Source organism: Dama dama, chromosome 2 (assembly GCF_033118175.1).
Source record: "Dama dama isolate Ldn47 chromosome 2, ASM3311817v1, whole genome shotgun sequence".
Taxonomy (NCBI): domain Eukaryota; kingdom Metazoa; phylum Chordata; class Mammalia; order Artiodactyla; family Cervidae; genus Dama; species Dama dama.
This window is the reverse complement of record NC_083682.1, coordinates 1,946,775-1,959,692: the sequence shown is the minus strand read 5'-3', so window position 1 is coordinate 1,959,692 and position 12,918 is coordinate 1,946,775.

Below are 12,918 nucleotides of genomic sequence, written 5' to 3'. Positions count from 1 at the left end.
GAAGATGTTAAGAACAGGTGGCAAGAATACACAGAAGAACTGTGTAAAAAAGATCTTCCTGACCCAGATAATCACGATGGTGTGATCACTCACTTAGAGCCAGGCATCCTGGAATATGAAGTCAAGTGGGCCTTAGAAAGCATCACTACAAACAAAGCTAGTGGAGGTGATGGAATTCCAGTTGAGCTGTCTCAAATCCTGAAAGATGATGCTGTGAAAGTGCTACACTCGATATGCCAGCAAATCTGGAACACTCAGCAGTGGCCACAGGACTGGAAAAGGTCAGTTTTCATTCTAGTCCAGAAAGGCAATGCCAAAGAATGTTCAAACTACCACACAATTGCACTCATCTCACACACTAGCAAAGTAATGCTCAAAATTCTCCAAGCCAGGTTTCAACAGTACATGAACTGTGAACTTCCAGATATTCAAGCTGGATTTAGAAAAGGCAGAGGAGCCAGAGATCAAGTTGCCACCATCTGGTGGATCATCGAAAATGCAAGAGAGTTCCAGAAAAACATCTACTTCTGTTTCATTGACTATTCTAAAGCCTTTGTGTGGCTCACAACAAACTGTGGAAAATTCTTCAAGAGATGGGAATCTCAGACCACCTGACCTGTCTCCTGAGAAATCTGTATGCAGGTCAGGACACAACAGTTAGAGCTGGATATGGAACAACAGACTGGTTCGATATTGGGAAAGGAGTACATCAAGGCTGCATATTTTCACCCTGCTTATTTAACTTATAGCAGAGAACATCATGTGAAATGCTGGCCTGGAGGAAGCACAAGCTGGAATCAAGATTGCTGGGAGAAATATCAATAACCTCAGATATGCAGATGACACCACCCTTATGGCAGAAAGTGAAGAGGAACTAAAAAGCCTCTTGATGAAAGTGAAAGAGGACAGTGAAAAAGGTGGCTTAAAATTCAACATTCAGAAAACTAAGATCATGGCATCTGGTCCCTTCACTTCATGGCAAATAGATGGGGAAACAATGGAAACAGTGAGAGACTTTATTTTGGGGGGGGCTCCAAAATCACTGTAGATGGTAACTGAAGCCATGAAATTAAAAGATACTTGCTTCTTGGAAGAAAAGCTATGTCAAACCTAGAGAGCATATTAAAAATCAGAGACATTACTTTGCCAACAAAGGTCCATCTAGTCAAGGTTATGGTTTTTCCAGTAGTCATGTATGGATGTGAGAGTTGGACTATAAAGAAAGTTGAGTGCCAAAGAACTGATACTTTTAAACTGTGGTGTTGGAGAAGACTCTTGAGAGTCCCTTGGACAGCAAGGAGATCCAACCAGTCTCTCCTAAAGGAAATCAGTCCTTAATATTCATTGGAAGGACTAATGCTGAAGCTGAAACTCCAATACTTTGGCCACCTGATGTGAAGAACCGACTCATTGGACAAGACCCTGATGCTGGGAAAGATTGAAGGCAGGAGGAGAAGGGGATGACAGAGGATGAAATGGTTGGATTGTATCACCGACTTAACAGACATGAGTTTGAGTCAGCTCCAGGAGTTGGTGATGGACAGGGAGGCCTGGCGTGCTGCAGTCCATGAGGTCATGAAAAGTTGGACATGACTGAGGGAATGAACTGAACTGATGTGTAAAATAGATAGCTAGTGGGAAACTGCTGTGTAACATAGCGTGAAGTTGCTATATAACACAGGGAGCTTGGCCTCATGCTCTGTGACAACCTAGAGGGGTGAGATGGGCAGCAGAGGGAGGCTTAAGAGGGAAGAGACATATGTGAACTTGTAGCTGATTCACATTGTTGTACGGGAGAAATCAACACAATATTGTGTAGCAATTATCCTGAAATTAAAATTTTTTTAAATTAAAATTAAAATAAATAAATAAATTTTTAAAAAATTAGTTCATTTATTTAGGGAGTTAAACCAGAAGGGAAAATGTTTTCCTTCCCAGAAGGAGAAAAACGAAAGTCAGCTCTTGTTGCTGGACCGAGTGCAGCTTGGCCCTTCCCTTCTGACTGCCCGCACTCTGACTGGTGCCTGCATGCGGCCGGAACAGCCTGTGTTCACAGAAGGAGTGAATGAAGTGGGTCCCCACCTGTGCCAGGCACGTGGAGACTCAGGGCGGCCGAGGCAGCAAGGCCTTGCTGGGAAGTGCATCATTTAGGAGACAAAGCGGGCAGCCAGCCAGAAGAAGGTGGGAAGTCGCCTCCACAGGGCCCGGGGAACAGCCAGGGCACCTGCAGGCGTTCAGCCAGCCCTTTCTGAACGCAGGCATGTGTGAGTGAAGGGCAGGGACATCCACACCCCGCTGAGCAGGAGGAAGATGAACTTTTCATAGGCGCTGTTGGCACAACTGGAGAGTCAAGAAAAAAAGAAAAAAAAAAAAAAACAGAGCTGATCCATCCTGCACACAATGCCCAAGGATAAACTCTGAATGGCTCAGAGGCGTCACTGTGAAAGTTGAAATGAAGCCATGCGGGCTCTACGAGAAAATATGAATGAGTTCCTCAACAAACGCTACGGAGGAAAAACATCCCCAACTGTGGCTGAAACCCAGAGACAATAACTGAAATCAACCAAGCAACACAAACAAATGACAAACTGGGAAAGAATTTGCTAACAGCAGCCAAGGTAAGGGTCACGAGCACTGTTACCTAAGGAACACCTGAAACCCAGAAGATGAGAGACAGCCCTAGGGGCTGGCGGGGGAGGACGTGAACAGCCCAGAGGAAAAGGAATTCTTGATCTTTGCTCTTGCGAAAAAATGCCCAGCGTCACTCGGAACAAAAAAATGTAAATTTGAAGGTACACAGAGAGATCATCGCTTCCCTATCTGATGGGCAAAAATCCAGGCATTCCCGCAGGCTCCATGGGCGGAGCTCAGGGACAGCAGGTGTTTTCGGCCTGTCACCCGCCGGACGGGGGTCCTGGCAGCATTAGGAGACGCGCTCCTGTCGTGTTGTTGGGCTGGTTAGTTTCACTTCCAGGAACCGGCCCACAGACACATAGGAAACGTGGAAACCAACACACACATAAGGCTACGAGTTGTGACTTACTTGTATCGTGCGTGTGTGCTAAGTTGCCTCAGTCCTGTCCAACTCTTTGCGATGCTTTGGGCTGTAGCCCACCAGACCCCTCTGTCCAGGGGATTCTCCAGGTAAGAGTACTGGAGTGAGTTGCCATTCCCTCCTCCAGGGGATCTTCCCAACCCAGGGATCAAACCTGGGTCTCTTAAACACCTCCCGCATTGGCAGGCAGTTTCTCTACCGCTAGCGCCACCTGGGAAGCCCTTCTTTGTATTAGTGAAAGAATAAAAACAGCCAGAACGTCCCTCAGTTAGCTGAACCATGCTATGGTACAGCGTACCATGTTACCAACAGTGTCGCTAACACTCCAAGGACAAAAGGAACCCCAAGAGTCACATCGTTAGTACTGATATTGGCATTGCTGCTTTGAAATCATATACATGTGTAATATATGTAGCACATGTGTCATGTTAAATTTCTTAGGAACCAGGATTTTCAGCACAAAAGAAAAGAGAGAGAAATATGAAATCAAAGTGCAAACCCATCCTTAAATTTGAATTGGGAATGTTAACATAAACTCCTCAGCTATTTTCTCAAAACAAGACTACTTTCTAGCTTTGACTGCTGAAAAGTTGTCATATCAAAAAGAAGTATGGATTTCACTGCATAAAAATGATATATCAAATAAATGGGGGGGGGGGGGAATGGAAACAGTGGCAGATTTTATTTTCCTGGACTCCAAAATCACTGTGGATGGTGACTGCAGCCATGAAATTAAAAGACACTTGTTTTTTTGGAAGAAAAGTTATGACAAACCTAGACAGCATATTAAAAAGCAGAGTCATCACTTTGCCGATGGCCTTCCCCTGTGGCTCAGACAGTGAAGAATCCACTGCAAGGTAGTTTGATCCCTGGGGTCAGGAAAATCCCCTGGAGAAGGGAATGGCAATCCACTCCAGTATTCCTGCCTGGAGAATTTCATGGACAGAGGAGCCTAGTGGGCTACAGTCCAAAGGGTCGCAAAGAATCAAACACAACTGAGTGATGTTTCTTTCACTTTGCCGACAGAGGTCTGTATAGTCAAAGCTATGGTTTTTCCAGTAGTCATGTATGGATGTGAGAATTGAACCATAAAGAAGGCTGAGTGCTGAAGAACTGATACTTTCTAACTATGGTGCTAGGGAAGACTCTTGATAGTCCCTTGGACAGCAAGGAGATCCAACCAGTCAATACTAAAGGAAATAAGTCCTGAATATTGGCCTTTGGCCACCTGATGCAAAGAGCTGACTCACTGGAAAAGACCCTGATGCTGGGAAAGATTGAAGGTGGGAGGAGAAGGGGATGACAGAGGACAAGATGGTTACTTAACGTCACCGAGTCAGTGGACATGAGTTTGAGCAAACTCCAGAAGGTGTGGAAGGACAGGGAAGCCTGGTGTGCTGCAGCCCATGGGGTCGCAGAGTTGGACACAGCTGAGTGACTGAAGACGATACATAAAGTGAGCCTATTTTAGGAGAATTATCTGCTTTTAAATAACTACTAATACAACAGGTTAGATGGAAATGTAGAATGAAAAACCGTTACAGACAGGAAAAATGATGCTTTATATGAAAGATTGTTATTGACCAAAACTTTCTAATTAACAGTATTATTAACTCAAGTGCTTTTCACTTTAATATAAGACCTTGTGGTTGGGGTCCTCCATAACCATATTTTTTTTCTTTTTGTATTTGTTCTTTCTGCTTGTTATTTGAAATATGACAATATGAATTCATTCTACAGAGATTCTAATCTATGGTTTACATTAGTTTTTTGTGTAAAGGCTGCTCTTAGATTTTGAGATGTTTGCAATGCCAGGATCCACAGGCAGCTTTGCAATCAAATGAAAAATGATGATCATTTGAAACTGATGCATAATTTTTTTCTCTTTTGCCTCATGCCCCAAGTAAATGAGGTGATAAAGTGGAAAAAAAGAAAAAAAGTGTGGATTAAAATATACCAAGCATCTTTAAAATCCATTTTATTCAAAAGAATACTAGAGAGTCCTCACTGGGCCTTGGTCGGAGACTAGGGCTCATTACTCTGAAAAGGAATAAAATAAATCAGAAAGGGACAGAGTCAAGTGTTTGTCCTTCCTCCGGTGCACGCACCAAACCGCAGGGTCCCCGAGGCCCCACGTGCCCTAAGTGTGTGCTGAAGGCTTCCGGGTGACAGCACAGAGCCAGGGAACTGCCTGGAAGTGACCCGGAGGGAGGGGCGGCGGCCGGAGGAGACTGGACCAGCCTGCTCGAGCTGGTCATTGTTGAGCCGGCCGGCGGATACAGGATGGGCACTGCGTGATTTACTTTCGTACAAGTCTCTGTATTCTGAAAATTATAATAAGTAGCCACCCAAGCACCTGGGAGTTGGGGAGCCAGTTCTGGGGGTCCTGGCCCCGGTGTGGGACACCGGGCTGAATGGGAGGCCAGACAACAAGGGGTCCCCGCAAATTCCCCAAAAGCTCAGAGGAGCTGGGGGGCCTGGGGAGGCCAGAAGAACTGGGGGGTGGGGCAGAGGGAAGCGGGTGCGTGAAGCGGGGCTGCGGCTCTGGTGAGGAGGGGCTCAGAGGGCGGGCTGGAGGCCGGCAGGGCAGGGCCAGCCCCCAGAAAGAACAGGCCTGGGCTCTCAGGGGGCTGGTTCAGCCACGGGCTCCCCAGCTGCCCTCCAGGACCACCCCCGCCCCCCACCAAGGAAAGCCCCTTCCCTCCCCAGGGCCCACTCCTCTCACACCTGGGGCTTCTGGAGGCGGAAGCTGACAGGTCCACCTGGCTGGATGCAGACCTGGAGGCCCCCTCCCTGCCTCTCAGGTGCCACGGGCCATCTCTGGGCCTCAGAATATTCTGGAAACACCACACTCACCTTCCTTCAGCAACTCTTGGCCAAGACCCCTCAGGTCCCTAGGCCCATGCTGGGCCAGATGAGCAAGGAGCCCAGAGGTTGTCAGGATCACAGAGAGAAACTGAGGCTGGGGTGGGGGAGTGGTCAGCGTCCAGGCCAGGGATCTGCCCCCAGAGCTGCCCGGCTGGTGCCCCCCTCCAGCTCCGCAGCTGGAGTGCCCACTCACCCCTTCCCTCCCGCAGAGCCCTGAGGGCCACCCGGGGCCCGGGGTCCGTGGCGGGGAGAGAGAGGAGGACTAGGGGAAGGGGACAAGGGCGGGCTGTGGACAGCGGGCTGTGCTGCAGGGGGGCCCGCCAGCCCAGGACCCGGCCTCTCGCCCACCTCCTCTCCTTCCCTCGCGGGCAGGGGAGGCCCAGGACCCCGAGCCCACACACCCGAGGCCAGGCGGAGGCGGGGGCATCCCTCTCCCCGCTGCCCCCGGGGGCTGCCGGACGCCCACTGCGCAGCTGGCGGGCACGGTCGGTCCCGGCCCCGGGGGGACGAGCCCCGCGGCTCAGCTGGCGGCCCCCCGCGGAGGCTCCTGTGCAGCCCGAGGTGCAGGCAGCCGCCGCCCTCCTGTCACAGGTGCACACTGGGAGTGGGGTGCGCTGTGTGGGCACGTTGTGGGGCTGCCACGCACACATGTATCGCACATGCGTGTCTGGCCGTGTGCCCACAGGTGGGGCGCACGAGCCTTTTAGGGACCACGTGGGCAAAGGGGACACCTCACCCTGCTCCCGAGGGTGGCCCAGAGCAGTGGGATCTGGGGGCTGGCAGCAGGGCTCCCGGAAGGCAGACCAGCTGGGGCCCCGGGTCAGGGCCGGGTCACCGGGGGCTGGGCCCGCAGAGCCTCACCCCACACTCACCCCGCCCCACCCCGGACCTAGATCTGGCTACCTGCGTGTTTCCTTTGATCTGAGGTTAGGTCAGCTGATATCACCGAGCTGAGCTCACGCTCCCCGTTATCACAAGTCACCAGATAGCCATCAGGGCTGGCCCCGCTGATACAGAGCCCTGCTGGTCACGCTCTGGGGATAAGCCCTGTCCATCAAATCCTGCGCGAGTCTGGGCACTGGCCATGTTCCGGGCAGTGGGGCAGGGGTCGGCTTCAGCGCAGGGCACTGTGGTCAGAGCTGCAAGCACCCCAAGGTCCCCTCCAGCCACCCTCCCACGGGCTGCCAGGCCTCCCCTGCTTCCAAGAGGACGCCTGAGGGACCAGCCCCAGAACCCGAAGCCCAGTGACAAGGGCCCCGGGCAGCTGGGGTTACACTGGGCAGAAAAGTCAGGCTCAGGGTTTGGGGTCAGCTTCCAGCTGGCAGCACCACCTTGCATTATCTTTGCTGGGAATTTGCCCCAATGGCTTACGAAACTGACTTGAATCTGTTCCAGCCTGCCAGTGCGTCTGTCGCAAGGAGGCAGGGTCACAGCCTGGGGCCCCTTTTGGTGAAATCACCCCTTAGACACTCACCCTGATCCTTTGGTTTCCTGGGTGACCTGCTGGTGTGAAGTCGGGGACCTCTGAGCTTCATGGGATCCCCGGGACCTGGGCCTGCCCCCAGCTGGCCTGGGGAGTGAGGGCTGGGGCCCGACGAACCCCAATTCTGATCAGCACGACTTGAGACCTTCCCACCCTTCAGGGGCCCCTGCACACCACCCACTGCCCACTGCCCTCAGCCGACACTTTGGGGGCCCCAGGCCACCGTGTATCCCAGGAGCCTGGATGGTGTCTGTGCTGGGGCATCTGAGGAGCCATCAGGCCTTTCCTCGCTAGACAGCCAGGCCAGCATCCCTGAACCCTGGGAGAAGGGGGCAGGAGAACTGGGAGGTGGCCTGTCCTTGGTCCTTTGAAGCTGTGTGTCCATTTCCCAGCCGGGGTCCTTGTCCACCTCACCAGCGCTGCTGAACCGGCTCTTTGGCTGACCCGACTGGCCCTCCAAAGCTACCCTGATCTCCCCACTGCAGAACCAGAGCCCGTGTGGGGCCTGAGCTGAGAGTGGACTTGGAGAGAGCAGGCCAGCAGGTCGGGCCAGGGATGCCGGGGTGGAGGAGCCGACGGCAAAGCAGGACTGACCGGAGGAGGACAAGGCGAGGGTGACTCAGCCAGCCTGGCGGTATCCATGGGGCGCCTACTGAGCTCCCAGCCTGGCTTGGCCGTGGCGTGGGGGAGGCCCTGCCCACAGCGGGTGGTGAGCATCTCTGTGAGACACACAGGCCAGGGGAGACGCCACACAAGGACCTCGCATGCCACGCGGGGCAGAGCTTCCCCCAGCTGCCTCCTCCTCCCGACCCCCCAGCAGCCAGAGCCTGGGGAGAGCTGCCCAACCCTCCCCCATCTGTGGGCCCCTGAGGGCTGAGAATGACTCACCCATGGCTGAGTCCAGGCGCCTGGGAGGACTTGACAGGGAGTGAGTGACTGCAGAGAGGCCTGGAAGCACGGACGGAGGGATGAATGGACGGGTGGGTGGACGGGTGGATGTATGGACAATGGACGGCGGGGGAAGGGGTGGCGGGTGGAGGGGTGGGTGGGCAGGTGGATGGGCAGATGGACAGGTAGACAGATGGATGGATGAGTGGATGGATGGACAATGGATGGGTGGACGGATGGGGTGACTAAATAAGGATGACGACCAGATGAACCACCCTTTCTTCAACTATTTGCACAAATGTTACCTTCATACTGAGATGCCCCTTGACCATTTAAAAGTAAAATGCCCCAACCATCCAGCTACCCGGCCTCCACCCAGGTTCCTGACTGCTCTATTTTGATCATTTAATTTTAAGTGATTTTAATTTTAATCGTTTCTTCCTTTAATTGGCTTCCTACTTCTTTGTTTGTTGTCCACTTGTCGCCTGACCCACAGGGCTGGCACCTGGAGGTGGCTCAGTGAATCCACACCGAATGGCTGGACGAGCTGGCAGGTGATGGGACGCTAGAGGAGCAGGTGGATGGACAGTGGGCTTGGGAAAACAGGGTGGGGGTCCACGAAGGCCTGTGGTTTTGAGCCTTAACTGACCCTCAGAAGGGAGACTCTGCTCCTTGGCCTCCTCGGGGGCCAAGAAGGGAAGGGGACAGAGGGACAGCTGAGGACCAGAGAGCCTGTGGTCCCCCTGGCCTAATGCCCACATGCCAGCACTCCAACTGCACCTGCAGGGCAAGAGCAGGTGTGTCCACAGACACGCGCACACACACACACACACGGGGTATTCTCACACTTGCACGCACTGCACACACACACACACATCCCATGGTTCTTGCATCGGACGCTCCCCGGGACCTCTAGGGCCAGCTCTGCTCTGAGTGCTCCCCTCCCCAGCAGGTCCTCCACAGCCGTGTGGTCATTGTCCCCACTTCACATCGGACCTGGACCCACAGTTGTCCAAGGACTCAGGGAGGGCCGCCCCACCACCCCTCGCAGAGGCCGGGGCCGCCAGCTGGCCTAGAGCTCCATGGTGGGAGTCGCTTTCCGTGACTGGAGGGGTGACGGGAGGCACTCCCGTATTCATTTCTGTTTATTGCAATACAATCACTTTACAACATTGTGTTTCTTCTGAACAACATCGTGAATCAGCCATGTGTATACATATAACCCCTCACCTAGAGCCAGACATCCTGGAACACAAAGTCAAGTGGACCTCAGGAAGCATCACTACAAACAAAGCTAGTGGAGGTGATGGAATTCCAGCCGACCTATTTCAAATCCTAAAAGATGATGCTGTGAAAGTGCTACACTCAATATGCCAACAAATTTGGAAAACTCAGCAGTGGCCACAGGACTGGAAAAAGTCAGTTTTCATTCTAGTCCAGAAAGGCAATGCCAAAGAATGTTCAAACTACCACACAATTGCACTCATCTCACATACTAGCAAAGTAATGCTCAAAATGCCAGGCTTCAACAGTACATGAACTGAGAACTTCCGGATGTTCAAGCTGGTTTTAGAAAAGGCAGAGGAACCAGAGATCAAATTGTGAACATCCATTGGATCATTGAAAAAGCAAGAGAGTTCCAGAAAAACATCTACTTCTGTTTCATTGACTATTCTAAAGCCTTTGACTATGTGGATCACAATAAACTGTGGAAAATTCTTCAAGAGATGGGAATCTCAGACCACCTGACCTGCCTCCTGAGAAACCTGTAGGCAGGTCAGGAAGCAACAGTTAGAACTGGACATGGAACAACAGACTGGTTCCAAATTGGGAAAGGCGTACGTCAAGGCTGCATATTGTCACCCTGCTTATTTAACTTATATGCAGAGTACATCATGAGAAATGCTGGGCTGGAAGAAGCACAAGCTGGTATCAAGATTGCAGGGAGAAATATCAGTAACCACAGATATGCAGATGACACCACCCTTATGGCAGAAAGTGAAGAAGAACTAAAGAGCCTCTTGATGAAAGTGAAAGAGGAGAGTGAAAAAGCTGGCTTAAAACTCAACATTCAGAAAACTAAGATCATGGCATCCAGTCCCATCACTTCACGGCAAATAGATGGGGAAACAATGGAAATAGTGACAGACTTTCTTTTCTTGGGCTCTGAAATCATTGCAGATGGTGACTGTAGCCATGTAATTAAAAGACACTTGCTCCTTGGAAGAAAAGCTATGACCAACCTAGACAGCATATTAAAAAGCAGAGACATTACTTTGCTGACAAAGGTTCATCTAGTCAAAGCTATTTTTTCCAGTAGTCATGTATGAATGTGAGAGTTAGACCATAAAGAAAGCTGAGCACCAAAGAACTGATGCTTTTGAACTGTGGTGTTGGAGAAGACTCTTGAGAGTCCCTTGGACTGCAAGGAAATCCAACCAGTCCATCCTAAAGGAAATAAGTCCTGAATATTCACTGGAAGGACTGATGCTGAAGCTGAAACTCCAATACTTTGGCCATCTGACTGATTGGAAAAAGACCCTGATGCTGGGAAAGACTGAAGGTGGGAGGAGAAGGGGATGACAGAGGATGAGATGGTTGGAAGCATCACTGACTCAAGGGACATGAGTTTGAGCAAGCTCCGGGAGTTGGTGATGGACAGGGAAGCCTGGCATGCTGCTGTCCATGCGGTCCCAGAGTTGGACACGACTGAGCGACTTAACTGAACTGAACTGAATGGATCCCCTCACTCTCTGACCTCCCTCCCACCCGCCCCCCATTCCACTCACCCAGGTCATCACAGAGCATGGAGCTGAGCTCCCTGAGTTATCCCGCAGCTCCCTGCAGGCAGTAGGGGAAGGGGGGAGTGAGCTGGGGGTGGCTCCTTCCTGGAGCTCCAGAAAACTCCAGAGACAGAATGGTGGAGGGAGAGGCAGTGAGCCTGGGCCGGGGGCTGTGCCTGAGGGTCCGCTCAGCCCCTGCCAGCCTCTCCCTGCATCTGGGATGGGTTAACATTCTCCCCGCCCCCCGGGGGCTGACGGAAGGGCTGGCACCTGACCGGGAGGTGGGTGACAACGGCTGGCGCTGCTTGTGGGGCCGGGGCCTCCCTGCCACCCCCGGCCCTCCCCATCCCAGTCCTGCTCCTGGGGTTGGGGCCGCAGACGAGGCTTCACCTGCCCGATGCAGGGTCCTGGGCTGGGAAGAGCCCCATGGTCACTTTGAGGGGAGGGTACCGGCAAGGGCCCTGAGGACGAGGCACAGCCTCAGAGCTGTGGACGTTCTTGAGGGCCTGCCCGTCTCCCGAGCCCCAGGCGGGGAGACACAGAAGACCCGGGAGTACAGGGGTCAGTGAGGTGGGGAGCGAGCCCGGGCTGCCTGGCGTGGAGGCTCTTCCACAGGATGGCCCGCCACGTCTCAGCCTTCCCCACGGACGTGCAGGCCAGCCCAGAGGCGGCAGACAGCGGCGGCCTGCCCTGCTGTCTCCAACCTGGAGTGACCAGAGGCGGCGTCCCCACGAAGGAGCAGGGCAGGGTCCTTCCTGCCCAAGGGCCTGAGTCCGGACCTCCTGCAGACCCAAGGGAGGACCCCAGGCTGACGGGGAGACGCGGGGCCAGCTGGGCCCCTCTCTGCGTTGTGGCTTTTGTCCCAGGAGACTAGGAGCAGAGGTGGCTGAGTCTTCCTGCAAATTCAGCCCTGTATGGCAGCAGCACGCAGGGGCCGAGGCTGCCCCCTGTCCGGGGCGGGGGGCGGGGGGGGCGGTGTCCCTCTCTCCCAGGCTTCAGCAGGGGGCAGAAGACAAGTGCGTCTCCGTGGCCAGTCTGCTTCGGAGTGGGACCCGCCGTCCCACGGACAGAGGGCTGGGAGCTGGCGCTTGGTCTGTCAGGCGAGGCAGACGGGGAGACAGCAGGGGGCCTCTGAGGTTGGACAAGGGTGCGAGGAGCGGGCCTGATGGCTGGAGAGGTGGGCAGTGGGCAGGCCAGGACGGTGGGTTCAGGGTTGGGTGTCGTTGCTGGGGTAATAGGGAGCCATGGCGACTTGCAGGCAGGGAGGAGTGAGGCCTGGGACTAGGCTGGGGGTGGCCGGAAAGGGGCTGGAACGGAGGGTGGGAGGAGGGGAAGTACTGTGCGCCTCCTGCCCCACAGGCTCGGAGGGTCTGGGGAGACCCCCTCACCCTCCACATCGCCTGGGCAGGACACTGGCAGGACCCCTGGTGGGGGTCGGGCCGCTGGCCAGCAGGGGTATGTGACCCAGTCCCACCCCCTTGCCAGGGCTGCGTCTGGCCCTGTGCCCAGGAACCCCCAGAATCTGGTCCTCAGGGTCTCAGGCCCCAAGGGCTTGTGGAGTCGGGGCCCAGAGCCCCGCTTACCTGGAGCCCAGGCTTTCCTGAGGAGCCTCAGGCAGCCCCTCCCTCCCCGGTGGTGGTGGGGCTCCAGGCCACACTATGGCCGCTCCCGGCCCCAACAGTCTCTCGTGCCCAGAAACTCAGCGGCCTCTGCTGGCCAGGCCTCGTCCACCAGCCCAGACCCAGCCTGCGGTCTCGGGGTGCCCTCTGGTGGCTGATGGACCCGACCAGCGAGGCTGCCAGGGATCCCAGAGCGGGGCCTGCACTGGGCCTCCCACCCAG